Here is a 22,083-nt window from a genome sequence, read left to right on the forward strand (position 1 = left end):
CTGTGTGCACAGATTAGCTACAGTTTTTGTGGTTGGCTCAGAAACTCTTCTTTTTCAGCTTCTTGCTTAGGCTTTGCTGCCAGCTCGGGTTTTTCCATGTGTAAATCTGCATACACTGACCAAACTGTTTCCGCTGATGCTAAATATTGCTATGATGGCCATTTTATACTTTCTCAGTCAAAACTCTCTGACTAATGACCTTCCGCCATCTCTCTATATCTGCCACCCCTTTAACCTATATTTATAAGTCAGTGAGATCTAATAATGAATAATAATGTTCATTAGCTGGCCTAGCAAAACATGGCCTTTTTAGTCCTCCTGTCCAGCATATAAACTAGGAGGTCTAAGTGTGAAGTAGTAAGGCATATGGACAACTTGGAGATAACTGTAGGAGTCTAACTGACAGTTGCCAGTGTTTCTGAACTTTGTCATTGCCATCTGCAATTACAGGGCACTTTGGCCATGGAGTTTTCTTGGCAGGGATACTGGAGTGGCTTGCCGGTTCCTGCTCCAGGTGGATCACATTTGGTCAAAACTCTCCACTATGACCTATCCATCTTGGGTGGCCCTGCATGGCATAGCTCATAGCTTCTCTGAGTTATTCAAGCCCCTTGAAGCTGAGGCTCCAATACTTTGGCCACCTCATGAGAAGAGAAGACTCCCTGGAAAAGACCCTGATGTTGGGAAAGATGGAGGGCACAAGGAGAAGGGGATGACAGAGGATGAGATGGTTGGACAGTGTTCTTGAAGCTACCAGCATGAGTTTGACCAAACTGCGGGAGGCAATGGAAGACAGGAGTGCCTGGCGTGCTCTGGTCCATGGGGTCATGAAGAGTCGGACACAACTAAACGATTAAATAACAACAACATTATGTGGCACCATCTTGAATCCAATTCCATGCAAGCCCTGCTGTCACTGGAAAACGATACCAATAAAAATGTTAAGCATAAACAATTGGTCTTCTTTATTGTGATAGCAGTGAGACATATGGTTGCTTCCAACTGGGACGGGAAAAACCCTGTCCCACCACAGAAACTTTGACCCAATACAATATAGCACTTACGGAATGCTTAACTCACCATTGGAGGGTGATAAGAGGAATAACAAAGAAATATGGGTTTTGGCTCTGTATGGGCTTGATTTAGATCGTTTATCAGCAAGAGTACAGTAATCTCCTTTCTGTCTCAGTTGCTGCAGCCACTACGGAGAAATTATCTTAATGCTTTAGATTGAAGTATACCCTGCGGTTGTGAGCTGAATCTGTAATGTAAAAAGATTTTCCAAGTTTGCATTGATGCTATGCAGAGGACTACATGCAAGCCTTAACATCTGTACAGGTATTTTTCTTGGAAGACAACTGTGCTTAAAATTTACAATAAAGTTTGTAAAGAGAAAAAATAATAATAACTGACATTTGGCAGACTGCCCACCTCAAGGCTGGAATGCAAAGTAACAGGCTTCACTTTGAGATAAACTTTTAGCCTCTCGCTGTCGCTCATTTCTTGCTCAACCTCGCCAGGGCAGGTTACAGCGGTGCAAAAATGCAAAATTATTTTTTTTTTTATAAATATTTATTAAGATTTTTTTAAAATACAAAATGCAAGAATAATAAACAGTATAACATGAATCATAACACATTTTCCAGAACTTCTTTGGACTCCCTCACGTCTCCCACTCCCACTTACATCGTTATAAATTTTTCCCAGCAATTTATCATCTTGTTTATATTCTTAAATTTTGTTCAATTAGTTTGATCTATTCTCCACAAATTTTATATTTCCCTCAATCTCACTTATCGTCAATTTCAAATCTAATTCAATGGTAGGCAATTATTTATGATCTAGCATCCTTCTTAGCCTTCAACCAAATTACAATACTTTTGTAGATAAATCTTGAATTTCTTCCAGTCTTCTTCAACCCTCTCTTCTCCCAGGTCTCGGATTCTGCCAGTCATCTCGGCCAGTTGCATATAGTCCATCAGTTGCATCTGCCACTCTTCCAGTGTGGGTAGATCTTGAGTTTTCCAGCTCTTGGCGATGAGTATCCTTGCTGCCGTTGTTGCATACATAAAAAATGTTCGGTCCTTCTTTAACACCTTCTGGCCGACAATGCCCAGAAGGAAGGCCTCTGGTTTCTTAGTGAAGGTATACTTAAATACCTTTTTCAACTCATTATATATCATTTCCCAAAAGGCCTTCACTCTAGGGCAAGTCCACCAGAGATGAAAGAATGTTCCTTCATGTTCTTTACATTTCCAACATTTATTATCAGACAAATGGTATATTTTGGCAAGTTTAACTGGGGTCATGTACCATCTATATATCATTTTCATTACATTTTCCTTCAGAGCATTACATGCAGTGAAGTTCAGCCCAGTGGTCCACAACCTTTCCCAGTCCTCAAACATGATATTATGCCCAATATCCTGAGCCCACTTTATCATAACCGATTTAACCATTTCGTCTTGTGTATTCCATTTCAGCAGCAAGTTATACATTCTTGATAATACCTTAGTCTTAGGCTCTAACAGTTCTGTTTCCAACTTCGATTTCTCCACCTGGAACCCTAGCTTCAAAAATGCAAAATTAAAATACTTTAGAACTATATACAATTAAAGAACATGGAAGGTGCAACACACACACACACACACACACACACACACATAAAGGCCAAGGTAAACATATTCAGAGTGTGATGAAAGCTATGCAATGGTGCCAGATGTACCTCTGTGGAGAGGGAATTTCACAGATTAGGGATTGCCACAGAGAATGCTCTATACTGAACCACCACTCCCTGAATTTCTGAGGTACCGCTAAATTAAAATGAAGTATTTGTCAGGAAGCCCAAGAAGCTCCACAGGTGGGTATTGAAAAACAAGTGGGTAGGGAGATATAGGTAAGAAAAATATATACAGTGGTTCCTCAGATTAAGAATTTAATTCGTTCCAGAGGTCCGTTCTTAACCTGAAATGGTTCTTAACCTGAGGCATGCTTTCGCTAATGGGGCTCCTGCTGCCACAGCGCTGCTGGCGTGCGATTTCCATTCTTATCCTGGGGCAAAGTTCTTAACCTGGAGCAACCACTTTCTGGTTAGCAGAGTTTGTACCCCAAAGCGTCTGTAACCTGAGGTACCACTGTATGAGGAAAGGTAAACTTTTTTTGGGGGGGGGTCTTCCTTAAGACTGTGGAGTTTGAGAACTCTCAGTGAGATCTTGACCTTCACCGTACTGAAATCAAATGCTCATTTCTAATAAAATATACTTGTACAGACAAGATGCAGCAGGTAGGTTATGTAAATAGTTGAGCCCTGAAGGAAGGGAGGAGAAAGAACATAATGAGCAAACATTCAGGAATAAAATATATTTGAATTTTCTTCTCAGAAAAGAGCTGTGCTCAAATGTCTGTGGCTTTCTCTTCTTGAACAGAAAGCTGGTGCGATTTGATTAATCGCATTTCTATCCTGTCCTTCCAGGAGGGAACGGAAGGTGATTTGCATAGGATTGCCACAGCCTTGTGAGATAGGCTAGGATGAACGAGAATCTGACTTGCTCAGAGGCATTTCACGGCTGATGGGAGATTTGGTTTCACAGGCAAAACACTACCTTGATTCTCAGTGTCAAACTAGAGTCAAATATCGTCAAAACAGCCATTAATTGATATGAGCAATTAATGTGCATTAATCAAAAGGCATTGTGGGATGGCCAAGTAGGATTGGGACCAGAATGGAGAGGCTTAAAAGAAGAGTTTGGATTTGATATCCCGCTTTATCACTACCCTAGGGAGTCTCAAAGCGGCTAACATTCTCCTTTCCCTTCCTCCCCCACAACAAACACTCTGTGGGGTGAGTGGGGCTGAGAGACTTCAAAGAAGTGTGACTGGCCCAAGGTCACCCAGCAGCTGCATGTGGAGGAGCGGAGACGCGAACCCAGTTCCCCAGATTACGAGTCCACCGCTCTTAACCACTACACCACACTGGCTCTCTTCTGGTCTCACATCACCTGATGAAATTCACTTGATGAAATGTCCTGAACTGGCAGGACTTTGGGGAGGAGGAAGAGGATCCCATTGAGGGGTGTAGCTGGGAGTGGGTCACACAGCAGCAAGCTGGGGATGGAAAAGGAGAGTTGGTGTAGATAGTAAAAAGGTAAAGGAAAGGACCCCTGGATAGATAAGTCTTGTCAAAGGCTACTATGGGGTTGCGGCACTCATCTCACTTTCAGGCCGAGGGAGCCACAGGCAGCTTTCTGGGTCATGTGGCCAACATGACTAAACTGCTTCTGGCACAACAGATGACCATGACGGAGACCAGAGCACACAGAAACGCTGTTTACATTCAGGACACAGTGGTACCTATTTATCTACTTGCACTGGTGTGCTTTCGAACTGCTAAGTTGGCAGGAGCTGGGACAGAGCAACAGGAGCTCACTCCATCATGGGGATCTGAACCCTGACCTTCCAATCAGCAAGCCCAAGAGGCACAGTCGTTTAGACCACAGCGCCACCCGCATCCAGTGTAGATAGTACTCACAGGAAGAAAGAGGATGGTGAGGGACTAGGGGCCAGTGCACAAGAAGCCGAACAGCAGCATCCTTTGCCAGAACCAGAGAGGCCCCCATCCCCATGAACATGGCGGGTCCTAAGACATAGGGAACAGTGGGTGGGGCACTCCAGGAAGCAGAGGCAGGCTAGGACCTGCAGCCTAGTTCACTAGCTGGCCAGGTGGGGAAGGAGACATGTGATTCCTCAGCTACGGCAAGCTGAGAGCAGGTGAGGGTCACCTGCCCAACCAGGCCAGATGCAGCAATCAGCAGGCATAGCATCAGAAGGCAACAGAGCTGAGGTGCTGGGTCTGCTCAACTGCCCACATTGACAGACGTCACCAGGGATTCTCCTTCTTGGGTTTCTATTTCGGGATTGACTCCGGACTGTATCCTGACTGCTGAACTTCTATCTTGGCTTACTTGGACAGACCCCAGACAGACTGTGTTTCTTGATCTTTGGACTTTGTGTGGATTGGCCTCTGAATTTCACCTCAGCACACTGTCTGTCTGCCAGGTAGTCCAGGGGATCAGGACATGAAATTCACCCCAAAATTTACCTCCAGGGTGGAAGCTCTCAATAGAACCATTGAAAGCCTTTCTCCCAGGTCTAAGAACAGCTTTGTGGTGTCAGGAGGTTTTCATCAGCATCAGAAAAGGGTTGCCTTCCCTCCCCCTATGCTCCTGGTCATGCTTGGAGCCCTGCCTGCCCCTTCATGGCAGCTATTTAGCCTTCAAAAATGTGTGTGTTAATTGCTTGCACACAATTAACATCACTTCTAGTATAGTTCTCAGTTGGAGTATCATAACACATATTGGCATAAGTAAGAGAGATAATGTCTTCTTGCTCCACTCAGTGCTGTAATACCACACATCTTCTCACTAAACATGGTTGTTGATCAGGCGTGTTCACAGAGAGAGGCCCTTTCAGAAGTGCCTCGGGAGAGCATGAAAGCTGTCGTACAACCACAGAATTTCTACTACATTATTTCCCAGGAATTAACTGCCTCGGAGGAACAACTCGTCCATTACTCAATTGTCATAGGATTTTTGATTTAGGAGATGACATTTCCCACCTCTTTCCCACAATTACAGCTGCTCTGCTGGCTGGTTGGGCAGCAAGCGTGATAAGAGCTATGAAGGGAAAATATAAAGAATGACTGAGCAACACAATAAATTCTGAAGCACAGACATAGGGTTGCTTGGTCCTTGCAAGCCCACGGGCTCTGCCTGTCACTAAGGGATCGGAGGCGATGTTTGAATGTGTGGCCTGTTTCTTTGATTGCTACTGTGGCACAGAAACAGGATTTCCCCAGTTCCCCAAATCACAGCTGCTTAAGCGATGGGAAAAACCACTCCTGGCAGAAATTTTCATTTGATGGGACTCGATAACCCTACCTACTACCTGCCAGAGGATGTTGGCAGGATAGGGCCATAATTACTAACAATGGAAAGGGGGGAGGGAAAATAGCTCAGTGGCCAGCAAGCACCGGCTATGCCTGCCAAGCTTCTAGTAGAGTCATCGTTAGAGTTGGGCCTGGGAGAACCCAAGCCCTGAATTTTGGGTCCTGATGCCTTTATCTCCTGCAGATCAGCTGTGTGGTCTGTGCAAGTGTGTCTCAAGCAGCTGAACTGTTGTGCAATGGAGAGCACAGCCTTGTAAGTCTCAAAGAAGGTCACCACCTTAACGTGAAAGGAGAGGTCCAAAAAAGTGTGGGATGTAACATAAGCAGTCAAATACATCATTTCCTGTTTGCCTAGAGTGGCCATGCAGGAGAATGTTGGTCCAGCCAGCTGAACTTCCTCTTACACCTGGTCTGAAGCATCCTTCCTTTGCATGTGACCAGGCAGGTGGGCGTGGACCTTCCAGACCCAACAAAAGGGCCAGTCACACAGCCATCTCCCTGTCTCTTGACTCTTCTTCCTCGAGATGCCATGCTCTCTTGATACGGATGTATTTTGCTGTCTGCTGGCTCTCAGCCACCAGGACATAGGCTCATTCCCATATGGGATGAACTCAAACCCTCTTCTGTAACTCTAAACTGAAGAACGCCTTCAGGGACCCAATTGTGAACTTAATGTGAGTAAACTTCTTATTACTTTTAAAAGAAGCTTCCTGTGTCTTTATTCTCTTTAGGAGGGATAAAAGGGGACTTGCCAGGAACCAAACCCAATCTGAACAAAGCCAGATTGGATTGCTTAAGTAAAGAGATTTTAACAAATCTGCAACTAGCTTCCTGCTGTGTAAAAGGGGGGAAATGTACTCGGCTGTACGAATACACTCACTAGCGTGAGTTAGGAAGGATAATATTTAATCAATATATCCTCTCCAGGCACCCACAACATTCCCCAAAAAGGTACCATGTGGCAGCTGTAACAGTGTCTTAAGGAGATGAGAGAGGTGGTCAGGCCAGGCGGGGCCACGAATAACCACCATGGGACCACTGTTCCCTTGCTCAATTCCTTCTCTCTCTCTCTCTCTCTCTCTCTCTCTCTCTCTCTCTCTCTCAGCTGAAATTTCCTCATGCTCAAAACCAAAGGCTGAGGCTCCTTTTTGGGAATTTTAAAGAGCAGAAGGGAGATGCTTTCCATAAGCAGCTGCTCTTGATTAAACGGCAAGAAGTGGATTTTAACAGCATTTTTGTCAAAACACTGCCCATGCCACCCTATGCCTGCTTACTCAGAAATAAGTCTCGTTACATTCATTGGGGCTGACTCCCATGTAAATGTGCATCAGACGTCTTATAGCAACATTAGCCACACAGGACAACCTTCCCCTGCCCCTTATTTTTAAGATGTAAAAAGGGAATCTGCACCTAATGCTCGCTTTCCTTTGAGTACGGTGCATAGGATTGCATTCCTAACTACATTTCTATGGGTCTGTGTTTCAATTCCTGCTAGATCTGGTTGCTGACGGACAGATAATGAACATCCAGTATTTCCTGTAGAGAAATCTGTGCTCATTTCTGTTGGTCTATTTTGGGTCTGCATGTGTGATGGACAAAAACAAACAAACAAACAAACAAACAAACCAGTCTTCTTTGCTGTGAATCCAAACAGGTGGCTAACCGTTTGCTAAAGAAGGTATGTGAATATTTAATATTTCATTAATCTGTTGTTGTTGAATGCATTGTGTTTTGTGTGTTGTAGTGTGTAGCTTCTGCTAGTTCTTTTTGTCCACTCACTACTAATCTGAGCTGGAAATCATCTACCGTATATTTTCTGGTTTACCCTTTCTGTTACTCTGAATCCTTTCTCTTCATCCGTCAGTATATACGGATGTCAGGGAACCGACATCAGAGCGAGAGGTGGAGGCAAGGCTCCAAAACGATGCAGGAGAGGGGACCAGCAGGGGGGAAGGAATTCAGCGTAACACCAGTAGAGAAGAGAAGGAGATGGAGGATTTGGAGACAGGGCTCCAAGACCCTTCACCAGAGACTAGCGGAGAGAGTGCTGACACGCCTCTGCCTTCCCCTTACTTGCACAGACGAGTTCCGTGCAGGGAAAGTAGGAGGAGACTTGGCGTCAAACAGCTCTTATGCTGGAAGAGGTTCAAGAAACGCCCACTGACGGATTCTGCAAGTGACTGACCGGCCACGGAGTGTGAGCAGTCAGCCAAAGCATGGTTGGCCAGGCAATCTAACCAAAACGGAAGGCAACTTACGCACAAGTAACCCCTTACAACCATTACAACAGCCATTCTCTTTAACCTATTGCATACATACAGACATACTGGTTACATGCTTATCAGCCTTTTTCTAGCCAAAGGCCTTCCACCTTCAGCTAATGCCCCATCTTAAATCCCTACCCCCCTTTTTATTCCCCCCGTCCCTCCCTCTCCTCTCCCACCAAAGACTTCCCTCAGCTCCCCTCTCTGATTTATTTGCACATATTATTCTCTGCATGTTAAAAATTGTACACATCATTACCTTATCTGTCATGTATTTTATTAATAAATTTGTGGATGTTTATTCAAAACCTACTGTCAGGGCTGCCCTAGGTCCCAGCTCACAAAGGACCAACGCCGGTTCTTATTACATACAAAAGTCTTTATTCAAGTTCAGTTTCGATTTCAAAGCCGCGGCGCGCAGCTCTACGTCTCAACTCTAGACCGCTGAAGCTCCGTCTGAATCTCCACCCCCCAGACACCAGTTTAAGACTCTAGCTTTGCTCCACCTCTTCCTCTGCTCTTTCCTCCTCTGGGTCCGCCTGTCCGCTGGGGTCTTGCCCTTTCTGGACTCTTCTGATGCTGAGTCCCCGGATTCTTCCCCCTGCCTCCGGCGTGCTTTAGGACCTGGCTCCCAATCCGTGCTTCCTGCTGTCCCGCGCGCCTGTACATTTGAACTTGGCGCGCGCGCCCAGCCAGCAACCTTTCTCCTGACCGTTACACTGCTCCTGTCACTGCTTCCCCCCTCGGGGGGGCTAGCTGGACCTGACTTCCCCTCCGTTCCCTCACTCTGCGATGGAGGCGTGGCCAGCTCTGACTCATCTTCTCTCCCTACTGGAGGAGACGCTGGCCCTGATTCATGGGACTCTTCCCCCCCACTCCGCTCTGGTGGGGGAACTGGTCCTGATCTCCCGCTGCTGCTTTGGGAGTCCCCGCTTGCCACTTGCTTCTGGTGTGTCCCCCCTGGGACCCCCCTTGCCCTGGCCATTGGCGCCCCCCTCTGGGAATCTTCTGAATCGCTGGAGAAGCTCATAGAATCTCTCGGGCCACTGTCATACTCCCCTACGCTGCCCTCAGATTCTTCCCCTTCGCTCTCCCTTTCCTCTCTCCCCTGTGTCTCTGCTCCTGAACCCCTGACACCTCCCAAGGAGTCCAAGTCATTTTGTGGGTTTTTTAAGTAGTTTGTAAAAAGTTCCCAATCTTCCTTGAAGTCACGATTGTCCTTCTCATGTAGTTTATGTGTCAACTTTGCCAACTCTGCATAACTTATCAGTTTTTCTTGGCATTGTTCTTTCGTTGGGATTTCCTCCTTCTTCCATCCTTGTGCTAACAAGACTCTTGCCGCTGTTGTTGTTGTTGTTTAGTTGTTTAGTCGTGTCCGACTCTTCGTGACCCCATGGACCAGAGCACGCCAGGCACTCCTGTCTTCCACTGCCTCCCGCAGTTTGGTCAAGCTCATGTTGGCAGCTTCGAGAACACTGTCCAACCATCTCGTCCTCTGTCATCCCGTTCTCCTTGCACCCTCAATCTTTCCCAGCATCAGGGTCTTTTCCAGGGAGTCTTCTCTTCTCATGAGGTGGTCAAAGTATTGAAGCCTCAGCTTCACGATCTGTCCTTCCAGTGAGCACTCAATGCTGATTTCCTTAAGAATGGAGAGGTTTGATCTTCTTGCAGTCCATGGAACTCCCAAGAGTCTCCTCCAGCACCATAATTCAGAAGCATAAATTCTTCGGCTATCAGCCTTCTTTATGGTCCAGCTCTCACTTCCTTACATCACTACTGGGAAAACCATAGCTTTAACTACCGTATATGGACTTTTGTTGGCAAGGTGATGTCTCTGCTTTTTAAGATGCTGTTTGGGTTGCCGCTGTTGTAGCATATATAAATAGATTCTTTATTTTTCTTGGCGGGTCTTGTCCTAAAATCCCTAACAAAAATGCTTCTGGTTTCTTTACAAATGTCATTTGAAACATTTTTTTCAATTCATTGTATATCATTTCCCAATTTTTTTTAACTTCTCTACATTCCCACTACATATGATACATAGTACTTTCTTTTTCTTTACATTTCCAACATATATTTGACCCGGTCTCCACACTGTGTTCTTAGCCAGTGTGCCATAGCCTAGCTCTCTAGTCTTTAATTTTTCTGCTACTTCTTCCTCATCCTTACTTCCTCCCTGCTTAGAACCCTTTCTAGTGCCACACCCGTTATCCTCCAAACAGTTAAGTTGCTTTCCTTCTCCAGTGGGGTTGCCCTTACCACCTCTTGTCTTTTTGACTGACCTCTGCAGCTGAGAGTGTAAGTGAAAATGCAGCGCCAGTCCCTCCTGCAAAGCTAGATTCTTATGTTCGCTCAACCTTTCTGGAAAGTGTCTTTTCAATCATTCCTACGTGTATTCTGGGCTTCCTGCTGCATACGAACCATCAATATTCACCCAGCCTCAGCCAGATAAATATTCGTTTAGTGCAGACTCTTAATAGAGAAGGAATAAAAAAAGAAAGAGAAAGGAAGGTTTGTGGCGGAAGACAGCACCTGCTTTATGCCACTGTAATCCCAGCTGGCTCCAGTTATTTTATGTCTGGTTTTAAAGTGGAACGGTGTAGAGAGGGAGGTTTGAAAGTAAATCAGATTTATATAGTTTGAGACAATGGAAACACACGGACAATTCACACCGCCACTTCTGATGGAATAAATTCCTCACAGGAAAACTTTTAACTTCGTTTTCATTTCGGGGAAGAGAAGCGGAACAAATTGAGTGGGATCTCACCTAAAAATTGTCAAGACAAAATGCTAGTTTGGATAGGCTTTCTCCTCTATTGTAGCTTTAGCAATTTCTTATCTTTTTTTGGGGGGGGCAGTGGTGGATTTCATTCAAATGCTTACCCCAAGGGAAAGGAGGCAGTAAGTCAATGTGTGCAGGTCTCTGCCTTTCAACAGAAAACACAAATTTGCTCTCAGAATTCCTGTTTAGGCATTCTAATGCTGTGTAGCGCACCGAGCTGTAGACTGAGCTGATAAGGCTCGACATTTTACTGCTTGAGGCTGCAATTGTGTGCACATTTCCAGCACAATCCTACAGTCCCTCAGGGAACATAACGTCCCCAGAGACTTCCATGGTTTCAGAAGCCTTCTGGTTACTGCAGGAAGGCCCACTGTTGTGGGTAAGGCATTCCTGGGTGGATCAGGGGAGGTTTCAGATTTCTGGGATCCAAACCCATCCTACTCCCAACCCCCCCCCCCATGAAAACCCCCAAAGCTCTCCATCCCATTCCCCATGAACAAGAGAAAATACACCTTAAAGCTCAAGCATTTCATGTGAACAGGACAGACCCTCCCAGTGCCCCTACTTTCCAGGGGCAGTCCTGGATTTACAGAAGCTGTCCCGGTTTCCGATTTGATCCTGGAAGTTCCCACTTTTCCTTAAAAGGTAGGTCCATTCGTGACCGACTCTGGGATTGCGGCACTTATCTCACTTTATTGGCTAAGGGAAACAGCATACAGCTTCCGGGTCATGTGGCCAGCATGACTAAGCCGCTTCTGGCGAACCAGAGCAGTGCACGGAAACGTCGTTTACCTTCCCACCGGAGCGGTATCTATTTCTCTCTTCTTCTTTTTTTTAAATAATATTTATTAAAGATTTTCAAATATAACAAAAAAAGAAAAACATCCAAATTTAAAACCTTATTTTCATTGGCTTCTTTCCAGGACTTCCCCTCCCCTCCCCCTCTTGTATTCCAGTTCTTTCAAATAGATTCAACAAATTCTTACCCCAAATTTTAAAATTATTATCATTGGCCCAATTTAAAAAATATTTTCCCATCCCCTAAAATCGACCTGTTCCCTTCCGTGAGTTCCCCTCTTTAATATGCAATACAGATTAAGATAAACAGAAAAATAAAAAAGAATAAAATGTAATTTAACACCCTTTGGATTCCAAATTTCCCTCCCCCCCTTCCCGGTTGCGTTCCCAATGTCCGTCACTGTCTACTGTCATCCTGGAGCTCCCACATCTAAACCACAGTCCTTCACCAATCCGCTTTGCCGTCTTTTTATTAGTCTTTGCCGTCTTTTGGTCATCTTTGATTTCACATGTCCGATCTTGGAAGGAGTCTATCTTCCAACTTTATCCAGTTCTTGTTATTCTTATTGTTCTTATTGTTCTCTCTCCTCCTCTTTTTTTTTTCCCCTGCTCTCCTGCAGAAATGTTCTAATTCCAAAAAGTTTCTAATTCCTCTGCAGAGGCTTTGTTATTCAGGAACAAAACATTACGTCAAGTCCCTTCCATTCTTCAATAGATAAATCTATTGTCTCCTTTAGTGTGTAGAACTCTGTAGACAAAATAGTGTTCCATTTCTGCAGTTTCCCAGGCGATAAAAAGTCCTATTCAAATTCAATGCCAACAATACTTGTAGTGTCCCACAGCTCCTCTAGAGGGATTATAGTAACTCAGTTTCCTTCCCGATCAGACCCAACAGTCAAAGTAACTTATTATTCCTTGTTTTAAACAATTTATATCCAATTTGTAACAAATGTGACCAGCAAAGTCCTCGTAACAAAGTTCTCTTTTTGTTCTTCCGCTTTGACAGCTCCTTTGACAGCTGTCAAAACCTCTATTTCTCCTCTCCCGGCGCTCTTACGGATCGCTCCCGGGGTTTCCGGGGGGGGGGGGTTGCATTTTAGCCCAGTCTTATAATTTTCCATCGCAAAGTTAATAACTTTATCAAAAAAAAAGGTTGCGCTCGATCTTAGTTGTCAAATCCTTTGTTTTAGCTCCTCTACAACAGGGGGGAGGCTGACTTCCTTTTTGCACCTCCTCCGCTCGCTCCGAATTTAAAAAGAATTTTTCCCCTTTTTTAATCCAAGTTCCAATTACTCACGGGTTATTCTTTTAAAGTCCAAATTTTCAATGGAAGAAGTCAGCGCTCTCCGTCGAATGGCATGCGGCTTCGCTCGGCAGGGGAAGCGGAGGACTCACAGCACCACCACCCCCCCGTCACCTGCTCCGCAGCCTTTAAAAAGGCTCCTTCATGGGTCGGGGGGCGCAAACGGTGCCCGCCGAGTCACCATGCCCATGGGTTTCAGCGCCCATGGTTTTTAAGGGTCCCCGCGTCGCCGGCGCGGTAGAACCCAGCCCCTGCCGAGCAGGCTCCCTCCGGAGCTCGGAGGGAGTCCGCCATTCGGCGATGGCGCCAACCCGGAAGTCCCGGTATCTATTTCTCTACTTGCACTTTGTCGTGCTTTCGAATTGCTAGGTTGGCAGGAGCAGGAACCGAGCAACGGGAGCTCACCTTGACACAGGGATTCGAACCGCTGACCTTCTGATCGGGAAGTCCTGGGCTCTGTGGTTTAACCCACAGTGCCACCCGCGTCCCTTAGGACATTCCTATTTTCATCTGAGAAATGTTGGAGTGCATGGAGTTATGCAACCTGTGAGCCAAGGAGATAAGTAACTTCACAACCTTTAGAAGACATCTGAAGGCAGCCCTCTGTAGGGAAGCTTTTCTAAAAAAGCATTTTAATTTGATTTTACAAATATAAATTTATAACCATACCGAATATACATGCATATAAAGAGATTACTCTGAATCTCAAGACTTCCCCCCACCCCCTTCCATGGCTCTTATTGTCAACATTTTCAACTGCATATTATTTTGTAATCTATATTTTATATCTCTCCATATTGTCCTTAGTATTTGTTACATTGACAAGTGAGATTAATAGCCTGCTAATATTTTCAACTGCTTACAGTGGTCTCCTTCATAAATTATAAACTTTCCCAATACTTTCTAGAATTTCTTGTCTTCTTGGTCCCTGAGCTTTCTGGTCAGTTTTGCCATTTCAGCATAGGCCAACAGCTTGGTTTGCCATTCCTCTCTGCTAGTAAGCTTTTTAATGTTTAGTGCTTAATTATGTTTTTCTATATGTTGGAAGCCATCCAGAGTGGCTGGGGCAACCCAGTCAGGTGGGTGGGATATAATAATAATAATAATAATAATAATAATAATAATAATGGAAAGGGGCACCCCTATTTTCAACAGAGAAATGACAGGGTGGAAAGTACACTGAGCCTGAGATGGGTGTGCTTATTTTTCCTCTTCACTGATAATGTTGGGTGTAGGGATAGATACAGCCTATGCTGTGCTACACTAAAGGTAAAGTTAAAGGACCCCAGGATGGTTAAGTCCAGTCAAAGGCAACTATGGGGTTGTAGCGCTCATCTCGCTTTCAGGCCGAGGGAGTTGGTGTTTGTCCACAGACAGCTTTCCGGGTCATGTGGCCAGCGTGACTAAAGCGCTTCTGGTGCAATGGGACACTGTGACAGAAATCAGAACGCACAGAAACACTGTTTATCTTCCTGCCACAGCAGTACCTATTTATCTACTTGCACTGGCGTGCTTTCAAATTGCTAGTTTGGCAGGAGCTGGGACAGAGGAACGGGAGCTCACCCCGTCACAGGGATTCGAACCGCCAACCTTCCAATCGGCAAGCCCAAGAGGCTCAGTGGTTTAGACCACAGCGCCACCCGTGTCCCTGTGCTATACTATGTTCGTACCAGCAGAGCTGGGGAGCAGCCAAGTACACTTGCCATGGGCTTTGGAGGGCTGAGCCGGCCAGGCATGCGTCTCCAGGGACTGGCTGCTTTTCAGATTGAGTTTATAATTTTATTCCAACAAGACTCTTGCCCCAGGCCTCAGCCAAGCTCTGCATGGGCCGGCCTAAGAGCCCAAGCCCTACAGGGCTTTGGATTGGGCAATTTGCCCATCACAACTGCTCCCTACTCCAGCCTTGTAGGATTACTCTGTTACACCATGAAAGTAAGCTCTGCTGAACTCAGCACATCCGTGAGATTGTGTTGTCTGTCTACCACCTCATGCAGTCCAATTTGCTCCAAAACCTAAGCGATCATTTCCCATCGTGGTCCCATTCATCATCTTACAGTCACAGGGCTGACAGACAATTTGACGTGGTAAAATTACTATGAAGCATGCCATTTTGTCCTCTCTGTTCTGTAACAGAACTGTCTCGGAAACAAACATGTTTATTATCATGAGTGGACTGACATAGAGAGCAAAAGTCAGTACGGTTAGCAAGGAAGATTTTTCTCCCCCTTTTCTGTGTACCAGCCTCACTGATTTTACCACAACAGGGGGAAATATTTTGGCTCGCTCCGCAGACTGGCATTTTTCTTTTTTAACCAAAATGCAGAAGGAAGTAAATAAATATATAAACAAAATCAAAACATTGCTATAGTGCATTTCTCATAAAACTCAGTGACTTACTGCAGCCCTCGCAGAAAAACAACGCCATGTCAGGCACTGTACATAAATACAATTTTACAACAGCAAAAACTGAGCATGAATCTGTTCCACAAGGCCATAACACTTTTTTCCTCAGCCGGTAAAGGCTTTAAATTGTAGAATGATATCGGAGTTATTTGTATGTAGATAATAAATAGCATTTGCTTCCATATAACATTTGGTGCTCAGGGAAAAGCAGAGAGAGCGCGAGTGAGTGAGAGAGACATATTTCTAGCTTAAAAACACTTTTAGCACTAACACATTTCTGATGTTTTCCCACAACATTCAATATGCTCAATAGAGAAGCCAATTGAGCTTTAAAGAGGGTTTTGAAGACAATTTAGACTGGCACTCAGATGTAGCAGGAAAATGAAATTGCCCTGAAATAAAAAACCTATTTACATTGGCTTCAACAATGGGGCCGGCGAAGAAAAAGCATTTTATATATATTAAGAAGTCACCTATCAACGTGATTGTCTTCATCTTCATTTCAGTTGCCCCTAACAACCACCAGACAACATGAACATGACCTATATTTTCTTATCGAAATTGCTTCCCTCTGTTTGTTGCTCCCAGATTGTCCATGTATGCTGGGTTGTGGCCGCTGATTTCTGCTGAAAGTGGAATCGCTTGCCAACAACCACAAAAATGAAAGTAGACCATTTGCAGAGGGGCATGGGCAGGGAAAAGCACATATGTTAGTAGCACAGAATCATAAAATCACAGGATTGTAGACTTGGGAGGGACCTTGAGGAGCATTTAGTCCACCCCCTACAATGCAGGAATCTCAAGAAGATTATACACAACAGATGGCCAGCCAACCTCTGCTTAAAAACCTCTAAGGAAGGAGAGTCCATCACCTCTTTTCTGTTCCAATGTCGAACAGTTCTTACTGTCCACAGGTTATTCCTGATGTTTAGTCAGAATCTCGTTTTTCGTAACTTGAATCATTTGGTTTGAGTCCTAGGCTCTAGTATAGGAGAAAACAAGCTTGCTCCATCTTCCGTGTGACAACCCTCCAGATATTTGAAGATGGCTATCATATCTCCTCTTTACCAGGCTAAACATACCCAAGTCCTCCAACCATTCCTCATAAGGCTTGGTTTCCAGACCCTTGATCACCATGGTCGCCCTCTTCTGCACAAAGATTATAGACAGAGGTTCCGAGACAAAAGCTCCTTTAGTCCAAACTGTCACTTGTTGGATAGCATAAATAGGAGTCTCTTTAATTTTGCTACTGAACATCAAAGCTTTAAATTAGGCCAACATTCTGTTGATAGTCATCTGTGGAATGTGAAAGCTTACCTTACTTACATTTTGATTTGAAGGAATTATCCCATAACTTGGCTCCTACACTTCCTAAAAGCCTTTTTATGTACTTCTACTTAAATACCGGTACTTCATTATTTTGAAAGATGGAGGGAACTTTATTTGACAAGTGGATAATTAACACAAGTAAAAGTAAATTATTTGTTTGACAGTAGTTTCTGCTAGTTTGAAGGCCTGCACCAGATCTATTTTAATAACAATAATTTTAATAACAATAATTTTAATAATAATGTTATTATTTATAGGGACGCAGGTGGCGCTGTGGGTAAAACCTCAGTGCCTAGGGCTTGCCAATGGCATGGTCAGCGGTTCGAATCCCCACGGCGGGGTGAGCTCCCGTTGTTTGGTCCCAGCTCCTGCCCACCTAGCAGTTCGAAAGCACCCCTAAGTGCAAGTAGATAAATAGGTACCGCTTTATAGCGGGAAGGTAAACGGCGTTTCCGTGTGCTGCGCTTGTGCTGGCTCACCAAAGCAGTTTCGTCACGCTGGCCACGTGACCTGGAAGTGTCTCCGGACAGCGCTGGCCCCCGGCTTCTAGAGCAAGATGAGCACGCAACCCTAGAGTCGGACACGACTGGTCTGTACGGGCAGGGGTACCTTATTATTTATACCCTGCCCATCTTTCTGGGTTTGGGTGCAGCTCATCAGGCCCTGGAGATTTGAATTCATTTAAAGTAGCTATGTGTCCCCTTACCATCCCTTTTCTAGCTTTGGTTTTAGCACCCTCATTGCATCATTCATTTCTGTTATCAACAGGTTGAGCACTGCTTTCCTTTGGGGTGAAGACAGAGGCAAAGTAGGCATTGAGCAGTTCTGCCTTTCCTCTGTCACCCAATAGCATTTCTCCATCTTCTCCATGCAAGGGACCTACTACTCGCTCGATCTTCCTCTTGCTTTCAACATAGCTGAAGAAACTTTTCTTATTATTTTCAACCTCTCTTGCAAGCTTGAGTTCATTCTGAGATTTGCCAAAGTGCATGTCCAACTACACTCAGCTATCCCTTAACTCTGTATAATGAAACCCAAGAGGACATGATCACTTCCTCCAAAGGTTCCTTGTATAGTGGTACCTTGGTTTACAAACTTAATCCATTCTGGAAGTCCATTCTTAAACCAAAGCGTTCTTAAACCAAGGCATGCTTTCCCATAGCAGCGGGAGAATCAATTTACAAATGGAACACATTCAACAGGAAGAGGAACATGTTCTTATTCCATGGCAAAGGTCGCAAACTGAAACACCTACTTCTGGGTTTGCAGCGTTCTTAATCCAAGTTGTTCATAAACTAAGCTGTTCTTAGACCAAGGTACCTCTGTACTTTCATTTCATCAATAAGCTCCTCCCTGTTGGTGAGGCCCAGGTCTAAGAGAGATGACCTCCCTTGTTGTTTCTTCCACTGCCTTGGAAATGAATTTTTCAGCGAGACAACTGAGGAATTTGATGGACTTTTAACATTCTCAGCAGAGTTTGAGTGCCAACATATATTGGGGTAGCATATGAAAGGAATGATTCGTTTTCAAGCAGCCATTTTTTGATAGAAGTTCTTACCTTTCATTTACATTTCAGATGATTGCTTATGTAAATATTATGCCATCCCTCAATTTTCAGTTACTTGTGTGTGTGTTGATACTCAAGGTGAAGTGACTGTTCACTTCCAAGGCTGTCTAATTGATTGCATCTTACAAAGCACAGGAAATCTCTGATTAGAAGTTTTTTGGCATTTCTCTGAGGATTTGAATGAGCACTTTCAGTCCAGGCTCACTGGAGTCTGTTGCCAGGAACCAAAAACCATGAAACTAGTTGTGCGAGCCCAAAAAGGAGCTTTACTTCTTGCTTTTCCTGAACAGTATCCTTGGCAAGCTGCTTTTGAAACTGAGAATATCAAAAACAAGTTTGCAGTGTGGCACAGTGGTGGGCTATTAAAACAATTCTACATGGCTGGAGGACCCCTCATGTGAATCTAGAGTAGCTCTTTGGATCCCAGCCAATATGAAATATATTAATGTGCTCCTTTATAGTCCAACACGGCTGTGTGGGTTTGGAAGCTTATATGCAGAGATTACTTTTACACCAATCAGTTCCAGGCCAAAAGAGCTTTGGGGCTACTTTTGGATGTGAAGTTATTATAGTTATGTTTACCTGACCTACTGGTGAGCTTTGAGCTCACTGAAATGTTGATGTCCAGTAGTGATGTATGGAAGTGAGAGCTGGACCATAAAGAAGGCTGATAGCCGAAGAATTGATGCTTCTGAATTATGGTGCTGGAGGAGACTCTTGAGAGTCCCATGGACTGCAAGAAGATCAAAGCTATCCATTCTTAAGGAAATCAGCCCTGAGTGCTCACTGGAAGGACAGATCCTGAAGCTGAGGCTCCAATACTTTGGCCACCTCATGAGAAGAGAAGACTCCCTGGAAAAGACCCTGATGCTGGGAAAGATGGAGGGCACAAGGAGAAGAGGGCGACAGAGGACGAGATGGCTGGATAGTGTTCTCGAAGCTACCAGCATGAGTTTGACCAAACTGCAGGAGGCAGTGGAAGACAGAAGTGCCTGGCGTGCTCTGGTCCACGGGGTCACGAAGAGTCGGACACGACTAAACAATAAAAATGTTGATGTGTGGAAGACAGGAGTGCCTGGCGTGCTCTGGTCCATGGGGTCACAAAGAGTCGGACACGACTAAACAACAACAAATGTTGATGTATGCAGAATGAACTGTTGTCTTTCTTGTTTTGTTGTAGTGACATGATACTTTCTATTACATATTGTTATGGGACACATCTAGAAATGTCACAAGGAGCCATTGTATTGTACTTCCCAATGAAGCTACTAAGGCCGCAATGAGTGATCACTGTGGTCCTGCAAGGAATCCATTTGTTAAGTCACTGAGCTATGAACATCCTCACCAAAATTGCCCTCCCTGCTTCCTCTGCCATTTGAATTAGAAGAAATTTGCCATTAGAGCTGATGGCAATTTCCCCCCTCATTTGGAAACTGCAGGCCCAGGGCCCAGTCTGGATCGCAACTACAGGAAAGGCAAAGAGTTAAAGCCCGCCCCCATCCTATGCCAGGGTCCCAATTCAGATTTCTGTTTCCTTTCCTTCTCCCCACCACAGCCCGCACTGGCAATTTGCTGAAGGAAAAGTTTGCACTCAGGAGCAAACTATGACTGTGTACACATAACAACAACAACTTGTTGGACTGTTGTTGTTGTTGTTGTTGTTGTTAATACCCTGTCCATCTGGCTGGGTTTCCCCAGCTACTCTGGGCGGCTTCCAACAAAAGATTAAAAATACATTAAAACATCAGTCATTAAAAACTTCCCTAAACAGGGCTGCTTCCAGATGTCGTCTAAACGTCAGATATTTATTTCTTTGACATCTGATGGGAGGGTGTTCCACAGGGCGGGTGCCACTACTGAGAAGGCCCTCTGCCTGGTTCCCTGTAGATTCGCTTCTCACAGTGAGGGAACCACCAGAAGGCCCTCGGAGCTGGACCTCAGTGTCCGGGCTGAAAGATGGGGGTGGAGATGCTCCTTCAGGTATAGTGGGCAGAGGCCATTTAGGGCTTTAAAGGTCAGCACCAACACTTGTGCTCAGAAACATACTGGGAGCCAAGGTAGGTCTTTCAAGACCAGTGTTACGTGGTCTTGGCAGCTGCTCCCAATACATTTACATTTAAAGCACCTTTAAGCACCCCCTGAACCCTGGGAACTGTCAATTTCTTCTCACAGAGCTATAATTCCCAGCACCTTTAACAAACGACCATTCCTGGGATTCTGTAGAAGGGGAAAATTCTTTTTTGGCTGTATGCTAGATGTGCAGACTATGTGGGAAACGCCACATACAGCTTTTGAGACATTTCCGTATCTAGCACAAACCTGGAAGTTATATACATATTTTCCTTTAGACCAATTTCCCCTGCTGCTTCGGAGTTACAGGTGTGAAGGTGTCAAGACCAGAAGCTCTGTAAACTGAGAACTGAGAGAATCTTTTTGAAAAGCATTCCCTGTGGCAAGATGTGATTGGACTTACAGAATGATCACGCATGCTCGACAGCTCTGCCACTGTGTCTTCGCAAGTAAATAAAGAAATCTCTCTCGCAATGGATCGGTATTTTACAATTTCCACGCAAGGCAAACACCTAGAGAAATGATGCTAAGGCAGCTTCTGCTTCCATCTTGCAAGCATCACTTGGCAATATATAGCAACAGGTTTTTTCTCATTTCTGGAACTGTGATTTGGCATTCAGATTCTTCTTTTATGTTCCATTCTGTACGTCAGGTGGATTATTTGTGGAATTTAGGCCTGGATGCTAAATTCTCTTCCTGATGAAAATGTCTAAATCCCATTAAAGCCAGCTGCCCACTAGGTGAAATTATGTGCAGGTATTAAAAGGACAAATATGCTCTTTAAGCTTTCGGTAATGTGTTGGTGCCCGAAAGCCCATCAAAAGGAAAATGCTCTGCATTTAGGCTGGCTGCCGTTCATAATATTTGTAGTTGTAATCAAATGTCCTTTACTGTGTGGTTATTTAAACATGGCACTGACGTTGTACACGGAAGCAGATACAGGTGTGCATTCAGAGAACCATTCTGGCTTCATAAGCATTTTTCTTCCTTTACACTACTGCTCAGTGTTGCATTTTGAATTACCCAATTCATCATTAGCTATATTAGCTGTTCAGACATCTTGAAATTTGCTGATAAGGTATACTTTTGCTCAGTGCTCTTTTTCTAAAAAAATTGTTTAGGTGTACAGTAGTGCCCCGCAAGACGAACGCCTCGCAAGACGAAAAACCCGCTAGACGAAAGGGTTTTCCGTTTTGGAGGCGCTTCGCAAAACGAACTTCCCTATGGGCTTGCTTCGCAAGACGAAAATGTCTTGCGAGTTCCTGCGGGTTTTTTCCCCTTCCCTCCCTTTTCCTAAGCCGCTAAGCCGCTTATCAGCTGATCCGCTGATAAGCCGCTTAACAGCTGATCGCTAAAAGCCGCTAAACCGCTAATAGCGCTAATCCGCTAAGATGTCAATGGGCTTGCTTCGCAAGACGAAAAAACCGCTATACGAAGAGCCTCACGGAACGGATTCATTTCGTCTTGCGAGGCACCACTGTACTCTCATTTTGAGTCAAGAAAATCACCATATTTTACTTCAAATCGAGGAAAATAAATAGAGTAAATGGACAAAAGTACAAAGATTCATAAAATATTTAGGGGTATGTTTACCCCTGCAGCCCCCAGAAAAAAGCACTGCTT

The 22,083-nt window shown here is 44.7% G+C and overlaps 1 long non-coding RNA gene across 2 annotated transcripts; it reads left to right on the top strand.

Moving 5' to 3' along the window:
• Positions 1–6,447: 6,447 nt before the first annotated feature.
• On the top strand, positions 6,448–21,098 carry LOC307226034. Of its 2 annotated transcripts, none has more exons than XR_013843276.1 (3): positions 6,448–6,618; positions 7,440–7,622; positions 20,739–21,098. It is a non-coding gene; the product is annotated as an uncharacterized lncRNA (long non-coding RNA). The 2 variants fall into 2 exon arrangements; XR_013843277.1 differs by lacking the exon at positions 20,739–21,098 and adding an exon at positions 17,592–17,701.
• Positions 21,099–22,083: the final 985 nt, after the last annotated feature.

This window comes from Podarcis cretensis (assembly GCF_951804945.1).
Source record: "Podarcis cretensis genome assembly, chromosome: 10".
Classification (NCBI taxonomy): domain Eukaryota; kingdom Metazoa; phylum Chordata; class Lepidosauria; order Squamata; family Lacertidae; genus Podarcis; species Podarcis cretensis.